The following is a 23,756-nucleotide window of genomic DNA, read 5'->3' on the forward strand; positions in this document are numbered from 1 at the left end:
CTTCACCCCACTAAATATGGAGCGACGTTAAAACCCGAAGGCATCCCAGCCCCGCGTCTGTCGGAGGGAGGAGGGAAAAATGAGATTTTCCGGCTTTTCGGCTGCGAGGTTCCAGCTGGGGCGTTTCGTAAGGAGGAGGGATGGGGTTCCGAGAGCCTCAGGAATTTACTCGGGGCGTTTGCGGAGCGTTCTCTCTGCGGCTCAAAAATTACTCATCCCCTCCGTGCCCGTGGCTGGTGGGAAGCTCGCTGTGAGCCCGCGTGCCTCGAAAACGTTTGGGGATTTGCTTTCTGGACTCCTGGAAAAGCGGTGGGCATTGCTGTGCTCCGTCCTTTAGGGTGGGGGTATCCTGGGGAGGTTCTGGGGGGGCTGTTCCAGAGCTTCTGCTCGGTGTTAGTTAGAGAAAAGAGATGTTTCCAGGGACACCGCTGTCCTGGCATTGATCTGGCTGTATTGTTTTCGAGCTAATAGGATACATGGCTCTGCTTTTCTGAAATGTCACCCTCACATAACTGATGCTTTGTGCAGCTCCGTGCCGTTGGGTCACGTCCAACGTTAACATCCTCATGGAAGAGCGTTCTGAAATCCTTCTCTCCCCGTCTCTCCCGTGCATCCGTTCCTCTCAGACCCTCTTTGCTCGGGGATTTTGGGGGGCTGAGCTGTGCAGCAGGAGGGGGATCCCAGGTGGGCAGGACGGGGTGCATGGAGCGAGCCACGCCAGCCACTTTGCTTTGCATGCAAAGTGCTGGGCGATGGCTGTGCAGCGTGCGTGGGAGATGCAGGGTTTTGTACGCTGCTCGTCTCCCAGACAGGTTTGAAACCCCACGGAGTCACTGTGGGATCGCCGCAATTCAGTGCGGCGCTGGGCAAAATACCTTTATTTTTCTATTTTTCTCCCCACGGTAACACTTTGTTCGTGCTTTCTGGCCAGAACGCAGCGCCCGTATGCTTCAGCAGAGCCGCAGATAGTAAAGCAGATGCACCAGCTCCTGGCTGACACCTCCGCGTTGGTGCTGGATGGGAGGGACGTTGGCCTTGATGGCCATTTTCTGGTCTCATTCACAAATCGGGTTTTCCTCTTAAAATAAACCAAATGCCTCCCTTTCCTGTTGCGGTGGAAATCATTTGAATGCGACCAGGTACACAAGCATCTCGGAAGCCTGCGGACAGGAAGAAGCACTAGAGCTAAGAGGTAGGAAATGTCTGTGTTTATGGCAGGGGGCTGATTCATCTCCGTGCTCTTAACTCCTTCCCTGCTGCTGGGCTGTTTTTTGGGGCCGTCCCGTTTTGCTCCGAGGCTCGGGGAATATCAGCAAATACCAGGCTTATTCTCTAATTGGGTCACAAAATCTTTCTGCTGCCTTGCGCTGGGGTTTGCCTGTTGGATTTCTGTGGTTAGGGGGATGGGAAAGGGATTGCACGCTGCGAGCGTTCCATACCTGAGCTGGATAACCAGAACGTCGGCAGCCACATTAGGAAGGATTAATATTTAATATATGGGGTACGTGCCGTTGTGTTTAATCACTTTATGCAGGGATTAGGAAGAGATTTCCTGATAAGTAAGCGGTTCCTTGACTGTCTGGAGTGATTTCTTGCATCTTCCTCAGGAACAGCTGTTCCCAGGTATTGCTAGCGCCTGGTCTGAACCAGCTGCGCTTTCTATTTCTCTGACAGAGAATGGCTTTCCTTCCAAGTCTTTTCCTTTCAATAAACCTATAAAGCCAATGGAACCCCTCTTCTCAGACACAGCATGTGCCACGTCACACGTCTTTCCGGCCATCACTCTCCAGGTTGCACATCCTTACTGTTCCCTGGGCAGCTTCTCTCAGAGACCTTGCATTTCACCTGTGCACCCGGCGTGCTCCTGGAAGCCTTGGTGAGGACCGTGCTGCTCTGTGCATGCGTCCCATATTGAATAACATCATGTGGGCTGCTCGTTTGTTTGGTTGGGTTATTTTTTTGGCAGCGGGGTATTTTTTGGTGCTGTGTAGCCCAGCTGCGGTGGAGCTGCCTCTCAGGTTTGCTGCAGAAGCACAGAATCATTAAGATCAGAAAAGACCTCTAAGGTCATGAGCCCCAACCCATCCCACCGTGCCCACTGATTATGTCACATCTCCACGGTTCTTGGACACCTCCAGGGTCGGTGACCCCACCACCTCCCTGGGCAGCCTGTGCCAGAGCATCACCACTCCTTAGGAGCAGAAATGTTTCCTGATATCCATCCTGAACCTCCTCTGGTGCAGCTTGAGGCCATTACCCCTTGTCCAAGCCAGGATGCCATCAGTCTTCTTGGCCACCTGAGCACACTGCCAGCTCATGCTCAGCTGGCTGCAGGCTAGCACCCCCAAATCCTTTTCCACCCGTGGAGCTTTCCAGCTGCTCTGCCCCACACCTGTAGCATTGCACGGGGTCATCGTGACTGCGCTCCCCACTTGTGCCTGGATGGGCAACTCCAAATCTGTGCCTGCCTCTGGACGTGTGCCTGCTTGCTGGTGTGTGCTGTGCAGCGTGCCGCTCTCGCTGCGGCACAGTCTGTGTTTATGTTGAGCAACGAGAGCTGGCTGTGAATGAATGAGCTGCATTTGTGGCTTTGGAGCTGTGGCAGCAACCAGAGCGCGATGACGGAATCCCACGTGGCGAGGACGGCCTGTGATCCCTGCCCCGACCCAAAGCTCGCCCAGTGATCAGTGGTCATCAGCTCTGCTTCTGCTGTGGTTACACATAGGATACCTCTGTGTTTTCTGTGGCTGCAGTTTTGATAGCAAAATTGGAAACTAGTGAGTGTGGGTTGGGTTTCAGCGTGTTGGTGGCTGCTGTAACAAGCACCGAGGTTGGCCACCTGCTGAAAAGGGTGGTGGGGACAACTTGTTTTTAAGCTGTCTGTGTGGAATGCCCTTTTTATTCTGTGTGCAGACAGATCGCTTCCTTAAGCAGCGAGTCCTCTCTATTCCGGGATAATTTGTTGTCCTAATTTCCTCCTGTCGAAGCAGCTCCATTTTGTGCGCGGTAATTAATGTTAATTTGGGCCTGAGATGGAACACAAGTGTTCTGCAGCTTCAGAAGCGTAGACGGGAGCGTAACCTCTGCCTCCTGCATGAGTCAGGTTGTGCCACGCCATCTCCTGCAACTCTAAAGCAAAATTAGAACCAGTATGCGAGACCAAAGGCAGACACTGCAGGTAGGAGGGAGCAGGAGGTGGAGCCGAGGGCATGTGTGGGGAGGGAGAACCATGTTCCTGTGCCTTCTGGTTAGACAGCCCTGTTCTCTTTTCTTTTGCTTGCCAAATTCCTTCCCCTAAAATTTGCCTGTGTTTGACAAAGGGGAGGTGCAGGCATCCTTCCTGGCTTCCACGGCGTTGACCCGTGAAGCACAAGATGAGTAACAGCACAAAGGTGTTGCAATTACGCCCTCATCTCTCTTCTTGCAACGCTCCTCTGTGCTGGTGTGTTCACTGTTGCCACTGCAGGGAGTGAGTGCAGGGCCTCATCCTGCATCCCTGCTTGGAATGGGAGATGCCTAGAACCCCAACAGGAATGGGATGTGTTGCAGCTGAGATCACAGAATCATGGTCTGCTTGGGTTGGAAGGGACTTTAAAGCCCGCCTGACCCCTGCTGTGGGCTGGTTGCCCCCCACCAGTTCAGGCTGCCCAGGGCCCCATCCACGGCCTTGGGCACCTCCAGGGATGAGGCACCACAGCTCTCTGGGCAGCAGTGCCAGGGCCTCACCTCCCTCTGAGTGAAATATTTCCCCCTAACATCTGATTGAAATCCCCCTCTTTTGGTTGGAATGGGCGCTGAGGAGTGTTAACCCCCATATCCAGAACTTGGGGGTCTGAAACATTTGCCATTCTAACACCCTCTTATGGATTTACCTTAGAGGCCGGATTGGAGAGGTCCTGAGGAGCTGTGGCAGCACACCAGTCTCAAAAAGCGTTTAACATGTTCAAGCCTGTGGGCTCTGTGTATCCACATGAGGTAATAGGTGACAGGAAGCCTCGGTTCAGGTATGAGCAGTGAATCAATCAGCGCTGGGTTGTGCTGCAGCTGAGCGCGCCTCCTCTTTTTGGTGGCTGCCTTCCCATATCACGCCTGCTGTTTCGAAACAGCCTCTCGGAGTCAGGATTGTCTGGATGATCTCAAGCCCAGGGGTTTAGCTCAGTCTGGTCTCCACCCCACGGCAGTGACCTTGCCCTAGGGCCAGCTGAGGTTCCTGGGGCATGTGGCTCAGCTGCAAGAGGTCGGAGGTCTCTGGGGGCTTGCTCAGTGTTCATCCTCACTGGATGCTTGTGCAAGAAATTGGGGTCTCCTGACTACAGGTAACTTAGGGAAGGTTCCCTAGGCTGGTATGAAGCATCCCCAGCATCCAGTTTTGCTTCTTTCTCTGCTGTTTGCAGGATGCTGGCTGCGGCGTGCACTCAGTCTCATCTTAACCTTTGTAGGACCCACTGGTGGGAAGAGCAGCGATCAGTGGTGATGTGTATGGGTTGGGCTGGAAGGAGTGTGGGTAGCTTTGGGGCTTTTTGGGGTAGTGCTGCCCTTGGAACACTGATAACAGCTGCAGTCCTGTGATGTGCTTGCAAAGGGATCCTCCTTTATCTGTGGGTTTGTGTGGGGTCTATCTCTTGCTCGAGACCCTGCTTTTTCAGAGTCCGCGTCTTGATTTGTACTCTGGGAATTTCAAACACTTCATTCACAAATTGCAGCTGGCCGAGGGGTGCTATTACTAATTTGTGTTAGTGAATTACGTCATAGTTCATGTTAGAGAGCTTTCGGCAGCCAAGAAATCTGTTCCTGGCCTCGACGTGCATTACACCAGCCTGAAGTCCTGCTATTAATCACAGCAACGGCTTGCACGCAGCCGGGCATCTCTTAGCTCACCCTCTGAAACAGCAATCTTGTCCTTGTGGGCTTCCTGATAAGCATTATAGCTGATGATGTGGCCCACGAAGAGATCTCAGCACACGTGGGGAAGGTTTTCAGTTTCCTCAGCCCTGTCCATGGAGAAGGTGGAGGAAGGAGTGACATGCCCACGCGATGTCCCCGCTGCAGCTTCACATCCACCTCCTGGAAGGTGCTAACACCACAAGCACCGAGCCTGGACGATGAATAGAAACGAGTTGGGAATGAATAATAAATCGGAAAGCGAGGATAATCCTCGAGATTTTCTCTTGAGGGGACTTTAAACCTATTTAGTTACAGACAGAGAGATGTTTTTAATCCCAGTCGCCGTGTAGAATTTGCATTTTCATTCAGATGGCAGGTTGGGAATGAGGCAGGAGCTTGTTGTTAGGCAGCGGTAGCTGGAAAACTGTTGGTGAGCTTTGGCTACCGAGGTTATTTTCTAAGGTTATGCAGGGGAGAAATGGGAAGACGATTTTCACGATCAGCCTTGTTTTACTTCGGGGTTTTGTGGATAGTTTCACTACGTTTTGATTTTGCTTCAGTCTTCCAATGTCTTCCTACAGGCCAGTGGATTTGTGTATTCCTGTTTGTTTTTCCATGGGTTTAACCTTTGGAGGTGTGTTTTTGTGTGCAGACTGCTGTGTGATGGTCTGCTCTGCTCTCCACGGACGTGTAACACAAAAGGAAGGCCATCCTGTCTCATGTCTTACAGCATGGCTAAGGGAGCTTGGGCGGCTTGCAGCCTTGTTTGCCCACACAGCCCCATCTCTAAGAGCATCTCCTCCTGCTCATCCCTCTAGTTGTTGAGGCAGCATGGCTCTCCTGTCGAATCATAGAGTGACTTAGCTTGGAACGGACAGCAAAGAGCATTTAGTTCCAGCCCCCCTGCTGTGGACCGAGTTGCCAACCACCAGATCAGGCTGCCCAGGGCTCCACCCAACCTGGTCTTGGAAATCTTCAAGGATGGGGCATCCGCAGCTTCATTGGGCAGCCTGTGCCAGGGCCTCGCCGTTCTCTCCTTGGTTGAAGCTCCAGGGAGGCTGCCAAACTTGGTGGATGCCTAAATGCTTTCCACCTTGGTTCGAAGAGTGTGTTACTGTGGTTGGAAGGTGTCAAGAGGTGGTTAACGATCCTACAAGGGCTCCTTGTGGACATCTAAGTACTTGCAGCTGAGCAGATCTTCAGGAAGCCTTTTGGTTGACAGCAGGCTTGGTGTTGCTTCTTGTGCTCCTGCACCAATGGGGCAGAGGATTTGCTCTTTACCTTCCTTGAGATTCGTTAAACTGAGTTCAGAGCGCGTGCAGAGGGGGTTGCTGTTCTGTTAGGACACTGCATCTCATAGGGGATGTTTGAGTTTATGTAAATTCCATATGGTGCTCTCTTTGTGTAGGAAGCTGGAGCTAAGATTCGAAAAGCAGAGAGCTGCTTTGAAGGGATATACCTCAGCTCGATCACGAGCTGCTTGGAATGAGTTTATTGTTTCCAAGAGTGGATGTGGGACAGTTGGTTCTCACCTTTTGTTAGCTTGATTCAGTTTGGGAGAGAATCCTTAAAATCACTTCTTTTTTTTTTTTAAAGCATTTCAGGTCGCTTCCTTGGCCTGCTTTGCAGCACAGCTCCTCCAGCGATGGCTGACACGAGGAGGTTGCTGTGCTGTGTGTACTGGGAGCTTACTGCAGCCTAGCAGGTCAAGGAACACGATGTAGAACAGAGATTTAATGGAGCTGGTTGCTGGAATCTTGTCTGCCAAAATGCCATCCGCCTGCATTGGAGATGTATTGCTGGACCGCTGAGATGGCCTCTTTCTATTTTGTACTGAATTTTTCTTGCTCCGCTGCTTCATTAAGGCAACGCAGCTTCAGAACCGCAAGTAATTAATGAAGAGCGTGGACGTTACCCAAGAACCAGCTTTAATAGATACGTGGAGGTCTTTTCCCCATTTGCATCCAGCACGGAAAGATCTTCTCAGGATAACTGTGCCATGCCAGTGGTGGCTGTGCCAGGTCCCATCCTACATGTGACACTGCCCATGTCACTTCACCCTCGCTGAGAGCTGTCCCCAGAGAGCTGTCCAGCCTGCTGAAGGAACGGGAGCTGCTTCCTATTGAGCATTGTCTGAAATAGCAGGACTGGAGCATTCTTGCCTCTTTATCTCTCTGCTCCAGCATCTCCAATGGCACGAAGCCGCAGCATCGCAAAGCTCTTTGGCTGCGACCACGTTGAGAGGTTTTTCCCCTGTCCTTTGATCCTATGGACTGGCTGCCATCCTTGGGATGCGGGTTGTGCTGACAGCGTGCCAGAACTTGTGTGCTTCCAGAATGAGAAGCAGGCTGGGCAATTGCTTCACCGGAGATGGAGGATGGGGGGATGGTTTCAGACTAAAAGAGGGGAGATTTAGATTGGATATAAGAATGAAGTTTTTTAAGATAAGGGTGGTGAAGCACTGGAACAGGTTGCCCTCCTCAGGCTGCAATGCAAACTCGTTACTTGGGCATGGACTTCCAACTCGCATCTCTGCGAGCTGTCCCATCAATTCCTTTTGTCAAAGGTAAGATGGTTTTTCAAGTCCCTGTCAAATGAGTCTTTTGGGGACCTTTTGGGGCAGCTCAGTGTTCTTCAGCCAGTTCTCATGCATGTCCAACAGCCCCAGATTATCTGTGGTCATTTTGTGTGCAGTTACAAGTGACCCCATCGGACTCTAGTGTTGGATGTTACGTTGGAATCAATTTTCTCATTGCTGATAGCTGTACTTCAACTGTTTTTGGAAGCTGGGACCTAGTGTTACTTCGAAGAAAGCAGTACACTGGATTAAATGCTCCAAAGCTAATGAGGAATTTGAACTATCTGAACTGCATTCTCCCTTTGGACGTTCTCGAAGTTGCTTCTGTGGTGGACATGGCACCAAACACCGTCTCTGCGCTGCTCCCAGCTGGAGAAGCATTTGGCAGATGGGAGAGACCTGGTGAAGACTGGAGAGCAGTGGTATGGGGGAGGAGAAAAAAGCCACTTGAATGCATTTCTGAGCACAGGTCTGGTCTGTCCTAATTTGGACCTAGCTTAGAAATTCCTGGTTTCTGATCATCTCCTTCCCTCTTTGCTCCAGCTGCCAAACCCTTCCTTCTCCTCCACGCCCTTGTTACTGAATGCCTTGCTCTGTCTTGAACTCCAGGACTGCAAATGGGACCATTAAAGATGCTGTGGATCCATTTTCATCCACTTTTACCTCCCAGCTCTGAGCTGTTCTTGGATCCTGCCTCTCCATTGAGTTCTTGAGCATGTGTCCATGGCCAAGAGCCAAAAGATGATCTTGTAATGAGGTGCTTACGGGCAGAAAGTTTGGCAGTACCCATCTGGCCCTTTCTTTGCCCATTCTCCTTTGCTTTTAAGAACCTATTCCATAAATTGTGTTCACAAAAATCACGCTTGTGTTGAGCGCTTGCTCACTTAATTCTTCCACTTGCAGTTTTCCTTTCCTCTGAGTGGGATTGTTTCTTAGCACCTTCGAGTGCAATGGTGCCCTGTTGTCAGGTCTTCCTGGGCTTCAAACAGGAGCTGAAAATCCTTAATATCCCCTTCTTCTCTGAGCTCTATTCCATGAATTCTGCCCTTGCCATTGTGCTCCTGTTTATTGATGCCTGCCTTGTTTGCAGCTTTTTGTGCCCAGGTTGGGACTGGGGTGAGTATTTCTGCAGGGCCAGGCCAGTCTGCTTGCTGTCTGGGGAGGGAAAGATGCAAAATTAAAAATGAATTTGTGCTTCCCTGGTTGCTGGAGTGCTGGCTTTTGAAATGCACTAAGCCTCACGTCTCTTCCTTGGAGAAGATGTCTAATGCCTAACGACGCCGCGGCTTCCCACTCGAGCCACCTAATGCTTGATATGAAAGAGATTTACTTATTCTGAAGTGGGGCTCATTCAGTTCCATTTATATAATGGGCAGCTGAAAAAGCAACACTTCTCCTTTTTTTTTTTTTTTTTCCCTAGCAGACAACGTACTGCAGAGGATTCATTATTAATAATAAGATGCTAAACCTTGTCACCCTTGAAGGCCAGACGTGGCTGATTTCAGTGATTTACTCCTGTGCTGTGACCTCCCCTTTTCCTTGCCACCAGCTGAGCCTATCTCACCGTTGATATTTGTACTTCATATTTGCACTTTCTGCTCAATAACTGGGGGTCAAGCCCTGTCTCATCAGAGTCAGGTGTTCTCCACTTTTCAAATGGAGAAGGGGCTTGGTGGAGTTCAGGCACACCGTCGCTGCTTCATTAGTTAATTCTCAGTGGAGCAGGGAGTGCTATTGCCCTACTGTCAAGAGGAAATTAAGGTGTGTGGAGAGCTGATAAGCTGTCACGTGGCAGAGGCGAGCTGGGCTAAGATTGAGGCGTTCTTGTTTCGGGAAGATTGCTTTATTGTTCCATCCATGCTGCACGTGTTGGACCACGTCTGGCACAGGGTGAGACTCAGGCTGTGGGGTGGCCTGGGCATGGGGGGTCGGGGAAGGGAGCTCTCCTGCTTTCATCCTTTTGTCTTTGGGCATCCAATGTGAAGGGACTCTGAGTGAGCTGCAGCAGAACGTGTGACCCTGGTGGGTGCCCCGGCCCCCTGTCTTGCTGTCCTTTGGGTAGGATGAAATGAAAATGTGGAAGCCAGATGTGACCCAACGATGCTATCTTGTTTAACTATCTAGATCCAGATGTTTCCAGCTTGTAGTGGTAATTTGCACTTGTGGTTATCCAAGAGCTACATCTTGCAAGATGCTTACAGCTTTCGTGTCCAGGAAGAGGGCTTGAAGCTTCTTTAACTTTAGTCCCGTGTTCCATGACTTTCCTCAATCAAACATCTCTTGCATCCACTCGAACAAGAATTTCTGCATCCAAAGGAGACATGAGTCTAAAAATCTCCTTTATATAGTTAAGATTTTACTTCATGAACCGGATGAGAAGATTGAAAAGCAAGAGGAATAAGGCTGTTTTAAAAGTAGTGAGCATTTCAGGGTAAGTACGTCTCAAGGGCCTTGCATCATGTGCTTTTTAAGACCACACGGATGGCTTTATGTAAGGGATGCTTTTCCCAGGAGGCTGCACATGGCTTTCCTACATTTTATTGGCGTGTGAACACTGAGCTCTGAAAGACTTGTATTAATTTTTCTAACTCCGTTTGAAAAGCAAGCTGTTCTTTCAGAACAGCTTTCAGAATCTGTATGACAGGAGATGCTGCAGTCAGGCTGCCCCAGTAATTGCATTTTTAATGTGAAAGACAGAACAGAGCTTAAAATTCTCATCCTTGACTGGCTCTGCAGGGAGGAAAGGTAGTTAAAAAGCAAAAAAAAAAAACAAAAAAAAAAAACCACATTACTTTTGACATTTGAAATTGGTCTGGGCAGAACATTAGGAAACAACATACTCTAGGGGACAGGATGATCTAATACATCTGACTTTAAAGAAACAAGCTCCTGTGGAAACTTGTTTCTGTGCCTATTCCAAAGCTCTGGCTCTGCCCTGGTTCTCCCCCTCTACCAGCCCAGTGTAGTCAGCGAGTTCTGGTTAAACTTTTCTTGTGTCTGTTAGGTTGTTCTTGTATCTGAGTTAGCTCCATTCCTCAGTAACCAGTTCCTTGTCAGGATAAAGCTTCCAGAATGCTACCAGCAACTTGGTGTCTGTTTCCAAAGGAAAAATGCTTGCTTTTAAGTAGTTTGCCCCACATCTTGGCTATTCCAGCTTAGGTCAGGCTTGCTGTGTTGGTGAAGTTCTGGCTCTCCATTCATACTGTGCTGAGCTGCAAGTCTGGGGAACTGGTCCGTGCCATGCGATCTCACCATCGCTGCTTTCTGTTCCTTTGACGTTGTCATTTTAGCATCATCAGTGTAGCAACCATGATTCACAAGCAGAAGCTCTCCCTCCTTGAGGGGCGTAGGATTGAGCTGGGCCAGGGCCAGCCGCAGAGGTCGGATGTCCCCGGAGCTGTGGGAAGTCACAGCTGGAGCTCAGGAGCTGCTAGGTTCTTCTGCACCTTCAGGTCCTCTCCCTGACACTCTGCAGATGAGACCTTTCTGAAAGTAGCTCTTAGGGTAAAGCCAGCAAAAGGGGTCTTGGAATCACGGGTGATTTGTTGGCACCCAGATTGCTAGAGAATTTTCTTGAATAAAGACTTGGCGTTCCCCCTTTGGCTTGGTTGAATGATAGACTGATTTCTTCCTTGTGTGTAATCCTAGGTGTGGCCTGGACTTTCCCAAGAGGATGTTACTTTACCCGGTCCCATTCTCCATCCCACATGCTACACAAAGAATGTAAAAGACCGTGTTTTCAAGGTCTGATTCTTGCTGGTTTGTTTGTGAGCAGGTGCCAATAGCAGCCATGGGCATGCATTAAGTCATACAATAGAAGCTTGGCTGGCATTGACTGTATCCTCTCTGCCTCTTGAGTCTTTAACGTTGCTGAAAGATTTCAGTTTTCAACAAATCCACCCGTAGCAATGAAACCCTGCATCTTCCTGACCTGAGAAAAACCAAAGAACTGCCATCTCGAGCAGACTGGGTTGTGTTGCAAGACATCCCCAAATGCTAAGTCTCAAAACTTCTTGTAGATCTAAAACCTTTCAACCAGTAGGAATGGGATACAGCAGCCTTCTTGCTCTTGCCATTTTTCAGGGGGAGTACGGATGGTGCTTTTATACAGAACTCGCCATTTACTGAACTTACTTAAGTGTGTTCCTGGCACGCTTGGATCTCAGCACACTTGCTGTAATCGTGATATTAAGCTGACTGCTCCTCCTCCTGACCTCTTTTCCATTTCCTTTCAAGTTGCAGAAGCAGCTTAATTGAGCTGCTGCTCCATCTTACATCCTGTCCTTGCCTCCTCCGCCAACCTGTGCCTCAATGGGGTGTCCTGCCTCCTCGGTTTTGTTACTCATCTTTTCCTTTTTGTTGAGACTTTTAGGGCACAGAATCATAAAATCCTAGGGCGTGTGTTTGTGGGAGGGTCTGGGTGCTTCGTGCTGGTGGGACTCCGTGGTTTGTGTCTTCTCTGCCATTCATTTCCAGGAGGAGCATTGGGAAGATGCAGAGATGAAGCCCTTGTCTAAAGCTGACCTTTGGGAGTTTGTAACTCCAAGTGCTGACCATAGGGAGGTACAGCTACTCCACAGATAAATCGTTATAAATCATCCTTTACTCCAGCACTTCATTTGAGTTGATTGCAAAGTCACTTAAAGCGTGACAGAGTAAATAACATCAGCATTTATGAGGTTATGGCTCTACAGGAAGATAAGCACTTATCTAGGGCCGTGGAGAGCAGCTGGCTGTGAGGAGTTATGGCAAACTCAGACAGAAATATTATGTTTGTAGGCTTTGGGGGACCATCCTTTGCACGCAGGACATTGGTATCTTCTGTTGTTCATCCCTTCTTCCTGTAAGAACATAAGGGTGTGTGGTGATGCCATAGGAGAACATATGTGCCCGGGTGCTGAAAGCACGCCGTCAGCTTGTCAGCACGCAAGAGTATCCGTATGGAAAAGGGTGCTTGTGGATATGGGAAGCGTCGTGACTGAAGTCAAAGCAGATGGGATGCACAGACTAAACCAGCCTGTCGAGTTTGTGCTTTATTAATTAGACGTGTTATCAAGAGTCATCTGTATTTTCTTTCCTTTTCTCTTTCCAAACCAGTTCTTCTGCTTCTTTGCCCGCCGAGTACTAATGAGGAGCAGAGTTTGAATCTGGAAGATTTGTATGGCAGTGCTTGCTTGAATCAGTGTACATGAGCACTGGAACCCAGAGGGAGAGCTCAGGGGAGCTCTGAGTTGTAAGCATTGTCAGACTTGAGCTGATGGTGCTGTCTCTGTAGCATCTTCTATGTGCCATCACCTCCACGCAGTGGGGTGAGCCGTGCAAGTTGCTGTAGGATGTTGTGCGTGTTAGAATCTTATGTGGATGGCTCCATGTTGTGCCCAGTGCCTCTGGGCCTGGCCCTGGGCACCACTGAGCAGAGCCTGGCTCTGTCCCCTTCCACCTCCCTGCAGGGATTTATGGCCGTGGGTGGGATCCCCCTGAGCCTCCCCTGCTCCACGCTGAGCAACCCCAGCTCTCTGAGCCTCTCCTCGCAGCAGAGCTGCTCCAGACCCTGCAGCACCTTGATGGCCCTACGCTGGGCTCTCTCCAGTATGTCCAGACCTCTAGTACTGAAAATATACTAATGGATCTTAGATCTGGTCTGTCAGGCTCGTTCTGACAGTATCGGCTGCATACTAGTTTTTAGAAGTCTGCTGAATGTGGAACAGCTGGGAGCTGGGGATCGATGCTGCCTTTCGAATATCCATCACCCAGAGGTTGGTATCTGCATCCTAAATGGCAGTGCCACTTATCTGCCTGCAGAAGGTGACGTGGATCATAAAAACCCTTTGAGTGTGGCATGAGCACATCTAATGTGGGAGCCCGTGAAACCTCACAGAGCCAATGCTGGCTGAGGGAAGCATGTTTCAGACCCACACTTTGGGGACACGGTTTAGTGGGCATGGTGGTGATGGGTTCATGGTTGCACCTGATGATCTTAGAGATCTTTCCCAACCTTAATGAATCTATGATTTGTTTCCCAGGCTGCTGGTTAGAGGGGAGTCTGCTCATTAGCCCTTGACAAATGGGGGGGGACGTGGCTGTCCGTGGTCAGTGTGGCAGCTGGCTGTGATGCTGTGCAGATCCCTTCCAGCAGGACAAGGGGTTGCTGTGTCCAGGCTCTTCCCTTGCATACACCTCCAGCCTATGTTCCCCTTGAAGTCCTTTTCCCAGGTGTGCATGCCTCCGTGCCTGCACAGTGTCTCCCATGTTAATAGGACGCCCGTGGCTTCCATTGGTGAGTTAATTGGGTCCCTGGGTGCGGGGATATTTCCTGCTGCTTCGACTTTTTTTTTTTCTTTCTAAAGCTCTGCGTGCACCTCAGGTGCTTTGCTGCCGGTGGAGATGCCTGGTACTTCATTATCTGCTGCGCCTGAAGGCAGTGAAGGTTAAGTCACAGCCAATCCTCAGGGACTGCCTGCGAGCTGGGGGGCTCGTGCTCAGACTCACTTTAATTGCAGCACACTTATTGCACTTACTGTAAACAGAGCACATCTGTAACCTCCTTTACAAGCTCCATCCTCAGCTGGAAAAAAACTCTGGGTCTTATGCTTCCTCCTCAACTTGTGTAACTCAGACTTGAGTAACTTTGCCTCTAACACGTGTTTGAGGCTGATTCCTTCGTCTGAAAGCAAGCAGCCCTGTTGCTAGGGGGAGGAAAAAGCCACTGGAACGCTTATCTTCAGCGGTCCAAAACTGTAGATAACATTGAGTCACTGCTGAAAGCCTCAAAGCAAAACAGATGTTGGGTTTCTAGTGACTGAGTATTAGAGGTACAAGAGGAACAACCCGTGTCTACTTTTAACTAAAGTGTTTAATTTGTGGTTGGCACCTTAGACAGTGCATGAGCAAACAAGCCAGTAACGTGGTCTGAGGAATATCTAAAATGAAACCCATAAGGAGTCCTGAGAAAGAGGACCGTCCCCAGGACTTCCCTCCTGGCTGAGTGCATTAAGCCCTCCAGTGTTCTCTTTCTCTCCTGTGTACTTTGTGATGTGGAGACTTGCATGGTTGGCTGCTTAGCATCATGGCATCAGAAAGGACAGAAGGATCAAGGCTGAGCCATCGCTTCTCCCAGCTCATACAGACAGCACCTGAATGCTGAGCCAAAGCCAGGGTTCCATCCTGAGGCTCTTGAAGAGCTGAGCTTCACATTTCTATTGAGAAAAAGGCTTTTGAGATCTCTTTTCTGATGGTGCCTTCCTTTGTTGGTTTTCTTGGGAGCTTATAAGCTGAGCTTTTAATCTTTCATCCGACTTAAGGGAAGAGGAGCAGACATCAGCCCTTTTTGGCGCCTTACTTCACTTAATTCGTGCATTTAATCGTTCTTGATTGGGCTCTTAAGACTTTCTCTGCCAAAATCAGGAAGCTACAAATTAAAATAATTATCATGGTGATGGAAGCAGAGAGGCCAGCGAGTTCCAAGCCTCCGTGCAGAGGAGCGAGCTGGGTCTGACCTGTTCTCCTGGGACACAGTGGCCTCCAAGAGTAAATTTTGCTTCCAGCTTGTGACCATGAGTAATCCATTTGTGCTGGTGGAGTCGGCCTCTTCTCCCAGATAACTGTGGTAGGATGAGAGAGAATGGCCTCAAGTTGTCCCGTGGAAGAGTCAGGTTGGATATTAGGAAAAAATCTCTTTTCCAAAAGAGTGGTCAGGCACTGGCACAGGCTGCCCAAGGAGTGATGGAATCCCCATCCCTGGAGGTGTCCCAGAACCACGGGGATGTGGCACTGAGGGACATGGTCATTGAGCATGGTGGGATGGGTTGGGCTTGGTGATCATGAAGGTCTTTTCCAACCTTAATGACTGTGACACAGGGAGATTCAGGGAGACATGAAGGATATGGCGATGGGTTGAGCCTTCTGTAGGGAGATGAGTACCTGCCTAAATTCATCTGGATTTTGAATCACATAGCTCTTCACGATCACGGCTTGTTGTTGGATGCAGTGCTGCATAAACACGAAACGGCCAGATAATTGCTCTCTTGCTGCTTTGAATTAGCTTGTATCTTTACACTGTGTATTTTCCTCTGCATGTTTCCTTCTTTCACCTTCCCATGTGTCTCCTCGGAGCAAACTTCCGTGACTTTCATTGTTCTGCTTGTTTTCCTTCTTGGATAAACGCATTATTTTCAAAGCGTGGTTTCCTAGAACTCTGCAAAACGCTCTTTGCCCGCTGCCTTTTGAAGCATTGGTTGTAACAGGGGGGGAGGGAGCCCTCATTCAGGTGTGCTTCTTTCTCTTTTCATTCTTTAAAAAGCAGCTCGGAGCTACAAATAAAGGATTCTAATTTCTACCTGCCACTGTGAACGCAGGGATGGTTTTCAAGCAATGCTCTTTCAGAATGGCATCTTTAGTGCTTTTTATTAAGAGGAGGAGGGAGGGAGGGAGGGACAGAGCCCTCCACTCTAGCAGCAGTGATCTGTCTCTCACAGGTTGTAGTGTGCACACCCATCTACCACTAAAACCCAAACAAAACAAAGCTTCGTGCAAGGGCAGGAAGCGTTTTGGGTGTAATTGCCGCTAGATCTTTGCTTTCATCATTTTGGTTTCACCCAGAAGAGCAACTGAACAATGTTGCGGTTCGCTTGGGTGGATTTATTGTGAACTCTGAGCTCTAATTTGACGTTTTTGGCAGCTCTGGGGGTTTTAAAACCTCCTCTGTAACATGTTCCTGGCTGTGTTAATACCAATGGAAAGGGAGAGGAGCGCAGTGCCCCAGTGCTGGACCTTCCAGTGGGCTCCTCTCCATTGGCCTTGAGCTTCTGCTCTCATAGCCCTGCACCTGTGCATGGGTTGGGGTTATCCCAAGCCCAGTTTGACCGGGCTGAACTGGGAAACTGGTCAATCCCATCATCTGAGCCAGGTGGCGTTGGTGGGAAGAGGCCAACCGCCTGTATCAGGTGCCCTCAGTTGTACCAGGGCGTGGGTTTGGGGCAACTTCTGGGCTGTGGAGGCTGAACAATCAAACCCTGAACCCTGTCTAGAAGCAGAGTGAAAACTCATGTCTCATTGAATGCTGGATGCTGCCCCACAAAGCCCTGTGTCACGGGTGAGGTCTTGCCGTGAAGCCATCGTGGCTTTTCCCCATGTATTTCTCCCTTGTTCTCATTAGTTTACCCGCCTGTAATTGGGCTGTGATTTACCATCAGCTCTTTAGGGAAATCTGTCACAGTGCTGTATAATAGGGTAATAAAAGTGTAACTGCTTAGCTTTAATGTGTCAAAATTGCCCATTTAAAATAGAACATTGGAGCCGTGAGAGTCTGTGAAACAGCTAAGGCTTGCGTGGGGAGGGAATATGGGTTAATGGACCACAGCTATAACCGGGGGAAAACCCTTCCAGTTCAGGTCTGGGGGGGTGGTTTATCTGCCGTGGTTAAATTGTTCAAGCATCCATCCTTTTTCCATAGCTGTTTTAAATAAGTAAATCTCTCCAAAAAGCTTCCGTGTTTCTGGTCTCATGTAGCCCCTCAGGAAGGGTGCAGGTATTTTTCCCCCGTGCTCAAATCTGTAAGTCAGTGGTGCTTCTCTCACCTTCTTCCCTATATTCTCTGCTTCCTACGTGTAATATTTCCCGTATTCTTCTAAATGCTTTGTCCCATCCTAGAGCAAACGCCAACTGCAATTGCACACTATAGGGGAGCTGAGGTCTGGTAAGTTGGGCTGTGTGCAGGGCTGGGGCTGGGCACACGGGGTCTTAGCAGTAGCACCTGTTTGGAGATAGGCTTTGTGGAAGGTGAAATATGAGGGGATTACTCCACATCGCTGGGAGGTTGCAGTCTGGTGATTTATACTGCAGGCGCTCCCTCTGAAGTCAATGAGATTTGCAAAGCGTGTAAATCACTATGGAATTTGGCATTTTCCTAGGAAAACGGGGAATATTTTTTTGCTCGCATATAAATTACTTGTAATAAGACGCCGTAGACACGACTGATCCTTCTGATCGCACCGTTGCTCCTTGCAGTCCCAAAGTTACTCTTTTTCTCCTCATTTAAAATCATTGTACAAAAAAAAAAAAAAAAATATATATATATATATATATAAAAGCAGCAGAGGTGTTTTAGCTATGTCAGGCCAACCTGACCTCGTCACAACGCGGCTTGTGTGGTTTGGTGCTGAGATGTGTGGGAAGCGTGGTGAGCACTGGTTGAAAACGAAATCTAAAGCTGGGAAGAGCACCACGCTGAAGCTGAACGCGTGGAAAACTGAAGGGCTGAGAAAATAGCCCGCTCCCATTAAGCTCGTTGCCAAGGGAATAATCCACTTGTCTCTTCCACCAGCTTGGTGGAGTCGTTTTTGTTTTCGCTCCTCCTCGCTAACGTACTCACAGCTCCAGAAGAGCCACTCACCTGCTCCCTTAGGTTGGAGATCACCTCTCACATGCCTTGTCCTACAGCCCCTTCCCCATCTCCGTCGCCCTCCTTTGGATGCTCTCTAATAGTTTGATGCCCTTCTATTGTGGTGCCCGACCTGCACGCAGTGCCTGGGATGAGGCTGTGCCAGCAGAGAGTACCACCGTGTTGCCACCTGAGAAAGACAGTGAGCAAACCACTCATAATCTCATGAATCCAATGCACATTGCTTTGCCCAGCTTACTTTGGGTCCACCATTAGAGAAGTGAAGCATGGACGCAAACGTGCTCAATATAAATACGTTGGAAGAGAAGTGTCCAGAAGGCACCTTCCTCTGTGCCAGCCCTCCAGAAGGGCCCAGGTATTTCAAAGATTGGTCTCCTTTTCCCCCAGGTGCTGCCTGGCCCACTGCTACTCCCAAACCTTGCCTTGTCTAGGAAAGAAAAATCAAGGTTATGTTTAAGGTTAAGTGGAGTAGTTTGGGATGCAAAACCCGGTATGGCTGGAGGTCTCTCCAGAGTTAGGCCAAGTGATGTATGTTCTTTGCTCTGTCTGTAAAACAGAGCACTTCAGGACTAATTTTTTGTTTGTTAGGCTCCTGGTATATTAGTTGAGTGGGTACACCCCAAATGGTCTTCAGCACTTCCTACTCTCCGTGGCTTCTGCAGAATGGTGTACCTGCAGGTGTGCTTAACGTAATCATAGAATTATTAAGATTGGAAGATACGATCGTGTCAGATCACCGAGCCCAACCCACCCCCACCATGCCCGCTGGCCATGTCCCTCAGTGCCACATCTCCACAGTTCTTGAGCACCTCCAGGGACAGTGACTGCACCGCTCCCTGGGCAGCCTGTGCCAGTGCCTGACCACTCTTTCGAAGAAGAAATGTTTCCTAATATCCAACCTGAACCTCCCCTGGTGCAATGTAAGGCCACTACCTCTTGTTTGTAGTGGAAGAGCTCTGTGGATTTATTTCATGGAATCATAGAATGGCTTGGGTTGCAAGAGACCTGGATATTATCTAGCTCCAACCCTTTGCCATGGGCAAGGTTGCCCAAAGCCCCATCCAGCATGGCCTTGAGCACATCCAGGAATGGGGCACCCACAGCTTCTCCAGGCAGCCTGTGCTAGGGCCTCACCACCTTATAAGTAAAACATTTCCTCCGAACATCTAACCCAAATCTCCCCTTTTTTAGCTTAAAATCATTCCCCCTTGTCTTTTCGCTATCTGCCTGTGTAAAAAGTTGGTCTCCCTCCTGATTATAAGCTGCCATTAATACTGCAAGGATGCAAATAAATTTAAATAATGTGTATACATTATATACACTCAGCTGCAATTTTAGAAAATAAGATCTCATAGCTGACAAAATTCAAAGGAAAGTTGAACTACATCGGAACTAAAGTTTTCTTAAAATCCAGACTTCATTTGCTACACTTCAGGTACAACATCATTCAAATACAATCATGGTACTTTGCAGACTTGAGGTTGGTTACGCTCCTTCAAACAGAGAATTTATAAATACAAAAGCTTCAGTTTGGGCAATGGGCTTGACCCTTCTCCTCATTTTTCCTCAAATTTGTGAGCATTTTTAATGCAGCTGATAGTTACATCACTTCTTCTTTTTCCAAGTAACACACACAAAAGTTTTCTTTACTCATGAATGCCATGGAATCTCCACTAGGATGCCTAGGAGATGCCTCACTAGGAGAGAGACAATCTGGAAGTCACCTTCCATTTGGATATCCAGCAGGAGACCATAGGCAGACTTTGTTATTTCTTGTACGTGCAGGATCTGTTGTACGAGACAATCCCCATCATTCACAATGAAGTTGAAACCATTGGGGGCAATTAAAAAAAAAAAGTGATTTGCTTGAAATGGCTGATCCATGTGAGCCAGCTCACTTGGCTTGGCACAAGCCAGTAACCAGGTGTTTCTGTCTTCCAGGGCTCATCGAGGATAATCATCAGCCTTAATAAGGATTGATTGTGTACTGCCCATCATCGTCCTGGTTGGATACCTGGTTGGATGAGCGTCCCTGTTAAGGTACAGTACAATCATGACTGTGGTGCTTTGCGTGTGAAGCTGGGGCTGCTGTAGCACAACATCAGCCTTCAGAGGTGCAGAGTTTGTGACCATCTCATGGATTCACACCTCACAGCCTTGCGACAGCCGCTCCATTCTTCCCAAGTTTGATAGTGGCGAGCTTAGCTTTCTAAGGCTTTGATTTGATGCAACCCTTCATGAGTCTGGTATTTTACCTTTCCTTGAATGAATCTGTCATTTTTTGGAACTTTTCGTTCATGTTGTGAGTTGTAAAGAGTGGGGTGTTAATATTTGGTCTGTTTTGAAAAGGGTTTTTCATAAGGCTATTTTTTTTTCTTGGTCATACAAACCAGCGTTAGGTTGAAATTACCTGGGCATGGATGTTGCACAATTCTAGCATAAATGGGTTTGTTAAAGAAGAGAGAGAGAAAAGAAAACAGAGCTTTTTTGATGAAAGGAGGGTCATGGAGTAAGAAGGAAGGTCATGAAATAAGAAGCAACGTTACTCAGCATGGTAGTGAGTTAAAAACCAGCATCCAGCAGGGAGGCTGTGGGCAGTGCTTCTGATTGAAGCTCTTCCCGTGGTCTGACTTGAGGAAAAGTTTGAGGAATGCTGTTGAAAAGAGCAAAAAAATCTTCCTGCAAGATTGCTATTTTCATGCCTACCAAAATGGGTTTGATGCTAGGATTGTATAGCAAATGGAGATGTGTGTTTGAAATCTGGTGGTTTTTATAAACGGGGGTTTTGTAAAGCATTTTTTGTTGCTGTGGCTTTTACGTATGCAGATTCACAGTGTCTGGAGATGAAGTTTGTATGTGTGGTTTGGTATTTCCTTAAAACTTTCACATAGGTTCCTGTTGACACTGTAAGCTTCACAAACTTGACCAATCTATGGTTTCACGCAGAAATTCTTTGAATTCCTTTGCAAACCTGGTGTGATAACCTCTGTTCCACACTGAAGTGACTTGTAGCTTTTGTGGGTGACTAAATGCTTCCCTTTGAATCCGTGTGATGCTTAGCAATGTGTTCCAGGTCTGCTAGTGTGTGTGTGTGTGTGTGCATATGTACCCAAATGAATTTCACACTGTGTTTTACTACATGTATTTTCTGTTCTGCTTGGCTCCCACTGGGCTCGTTCTGCTGTTGCAGGTACTGGGAGCTGTTAGACCAAGTGCAGCAATGGATGCTGTTACTGTGTCATACAGATGCTGTGGGCTTTTTGACTCTCATGGGCTACTGGAGAGGAGCACTGGGCCGAGTGGCTTTTCACTCTGTGGCTGTGAAATAGCCATTGCCACCCGGCAGTGTTACAGCAGCCTTTTATGGGTTGTTTTTTAGTGTTTCCCTGCATGGCACCTCGATTCAGATTACAAAGCATTCCATTTTGGATTTTATGGTGGAAAACTACTGCAAGAAGACTACCGAAAGCTATCCTGTGGATGTATCTCTAGTCTTCTGGGCTTTGTTTTCTCTGGTTGCATTCACTTGTCACCAGCTACTTTTTCAGCAACGTCACTCATATACTCCTGCTCAGATTTACCGTAGGGTATAGCAATGGCAAACCTAGGGAGTTTGCATTTGCAGAGTGCAGGTAAGAAAATTTCAAAGTTTAGGTTTAAAACCTAAGACATTCTGTACTTCTCACTGGAAACCTTGGGATCCCAAAGTGTCTTAGTGCTCTCGGGTTGGACAGCTCCTCTGAGTAGAGATCTCAGTGGTCTCATGGTTTCTGAAGCAGCAATACTTTCAGATAGCTAGTGATAGGATGAGAGGTAATAGTCTCAAGTTGTGCCGTGGGAGGGTTGGGTTGGATATTAGGTAACATTTCTGCTCTTAAAGAGTGGTCAGGCACCAGTGAGTGGTGGAGTCACCATCCCTGGAAGTGTTCAAGCGCTGTAGAGATGTGGCACTGAGGGACCTGGTCAGTGGGCATGGTGGGGATGGACTGGGGTTGGACTTGATGATCTTAGAGGTCTTTTCCAACCTTAGTGATTCTGTGATTCTTTGAACACTGTTCTGTTTTTTTTTAACATCCATCAGTACCTCTTGTCTTGAGCTGCAGCATCCCATTGCAGGGTGTTGTTGGGGGGTGAAACTTTCTTGGTCCTGCTGGATCCCCAGGGTTTGGTGCCCGTCCCACTCTACCCTGGACAGGAATGTTTCACCCAGCCACTCTTGGGTTTGCACAGCTTCTTCCAGAAGAATTACTTCTCTGATCCCAGCAGGGTAGGAGGGAAGCACTGTGGGTGCTGCACAGAGCTGGCCAGGAAGCCCAGTGTTTTTCAGGGCACGACTTGGCTCAGCTTGGTGCCCAATCCTTCAGCAACCAGGCTTCCACAAACTTGTCGTGCTTACAGAAATATAGCACGTTGTTCAAAACACTGTGGTATTTCAGTGTTACGCCAGCAGAAAGGATGATTCCCTCAGAATCCACAGAGAAGCCGAGCTGCAGGTCGGGAGCTGTGTTTCAGGATCGTTGCCAGCAGAGGTTTCTTGGAAACTCTTCCCCGTTTAGCAGAGTTGGAGGTCTCAAGCTGAACTCTAGATGATAAACCACAGAGGTTTTGGCAGAGTGATGTGTTTGGATGCTTTGTTCTTGGCCTTTCTTGCTTGGATGTATAGGTGAACCCCCGCCTGGGCTGGCTCAGAAACTTCTGTCCAAGTTCGTAGCAAACAATTTTCCACTGAACAGGGAAGTTCTTTAAGAGTGAAACATCTCGGTGTTTTTTTGGATGGAATCCTCCAACCCTTTGGCAACACACAGTCTATTTTTCTGATTCAGATCAGTGCTCAGCCTACCCTGTAGGGTCGTATTTTTTCTTAAAGCTGATGTTGTTCTTCTGTGTCTGCACCCTCTGCCGTGTAGCCGTGCAGCTCACCTGCCTGTCTGCGCCTCTTGTGATGCACCAAGACCTTCCTTTGCATCGAAAATGTCTTATTTCTGGTAAATCCCACAGCAAATGGGGGCAATTTCAGAAGGATACATGGAAAAGAGGCTGAGCTGTGGACATAGCCTGGAGTGGCAGTTAGCCTTGAGCCTGGCTAAGACTTATCTTGGTCTCTTTTTGTATGGATCCCCGTCACTTTCTCGAAGTATTGTCCTTCAGTTTTTCAGGAAACTTTAAAATTTATGTGCAGAAAGGAAGAGAAATCTCTCCCTGAGTACAAGGGCCATTTTATCACCTTTGTCTGAAATCCCCACGAGAGCAGTTTGTCAGAATACACAGGGGAATGCGGAGCTCTGAGCCTAACTGAGCTTGAATGCTCCACTGATTTGAGCTCATCTGTATCAGCGAGATACAGTGGGAGCAGAAATCTTTTTATCACTGACTGCATGGGGTTAAGAAGGAAGATTTCCCTAAGGTTCTTCACCGCAGTTTCTTCTCTGAGGAGGCCCTGAGAAAAGCAGCTGCACTGAGAAGCTGGAAACTGCAGGCAAGTGGCTGCACGCACCGGTGTGCATACCCACATGTAGGTACCCAGTGCCCTCCCAGATAGCCTACAACCTGAGAAAATGGAGATAAAATCATAAGACAACTGATGTTAATTACGCTTTCAAGGCAAGTGGAGATTGGTGGAAAAATGCTGGGTTGAAACCTCGTGGGATTTGTATCCTCCCAGCAAGGTTCCTCCTCGCAGCCCTCCCGGTGCAATTTGGTGCTGGGTGTGGGAGGAAGGCTTGGTGGCTGTGGCCACCAGTGTCTTGTTTGGGGCTGTCACCTGTTGTTGGGATCAGGTGATGACTGCTTTTGTGTTTTGGATGACACAGATGTTACCACCAAGACACATTCATCTTTCCTCGTTGCAAACGCTTCTTTATGTCCCATGCTGGATGTATCCTGTCATGGTTGGAG

At 48.5% G+C, this 23,756-nt stretch overlaps 1 protein-coding gene across 1 annotated transcript in view; it reads left to right on the forward strand.

Annotated features, from left to right (window-relative positions):
* The window catches only part of PTPRA (protein tyrosine phosphatase, receptor type A), a 99,631-nt gene that overhangs the window by 806 nt on the left and 75,069 nt on the right, over positions 1-23,756 (forward strand). The window contains exon 2 of the mRNA XM_021394000.1: positions 19,803-19,901. The gene's annotated coding sequence lies outside the window, so the exon portion shown is untranslated. The remainder of the gene's footprint in view (positions 1-19,802; positions 19,902-23,756) is intronic.

Source organism: Numida meleagris, chromosome 4 (genome assembly GCF_002078875.1).
Source record: "Numida meleagris isolate 19003 breed g44 Domestic line chromosome 4, NumMel1.0, whole genome shotgun sequence".
Lineage (NCBI taxonomy): Eukaryota > Metazoa > Chordata > Aves > Galliformes > Numididae > Numida > Numida meleagris.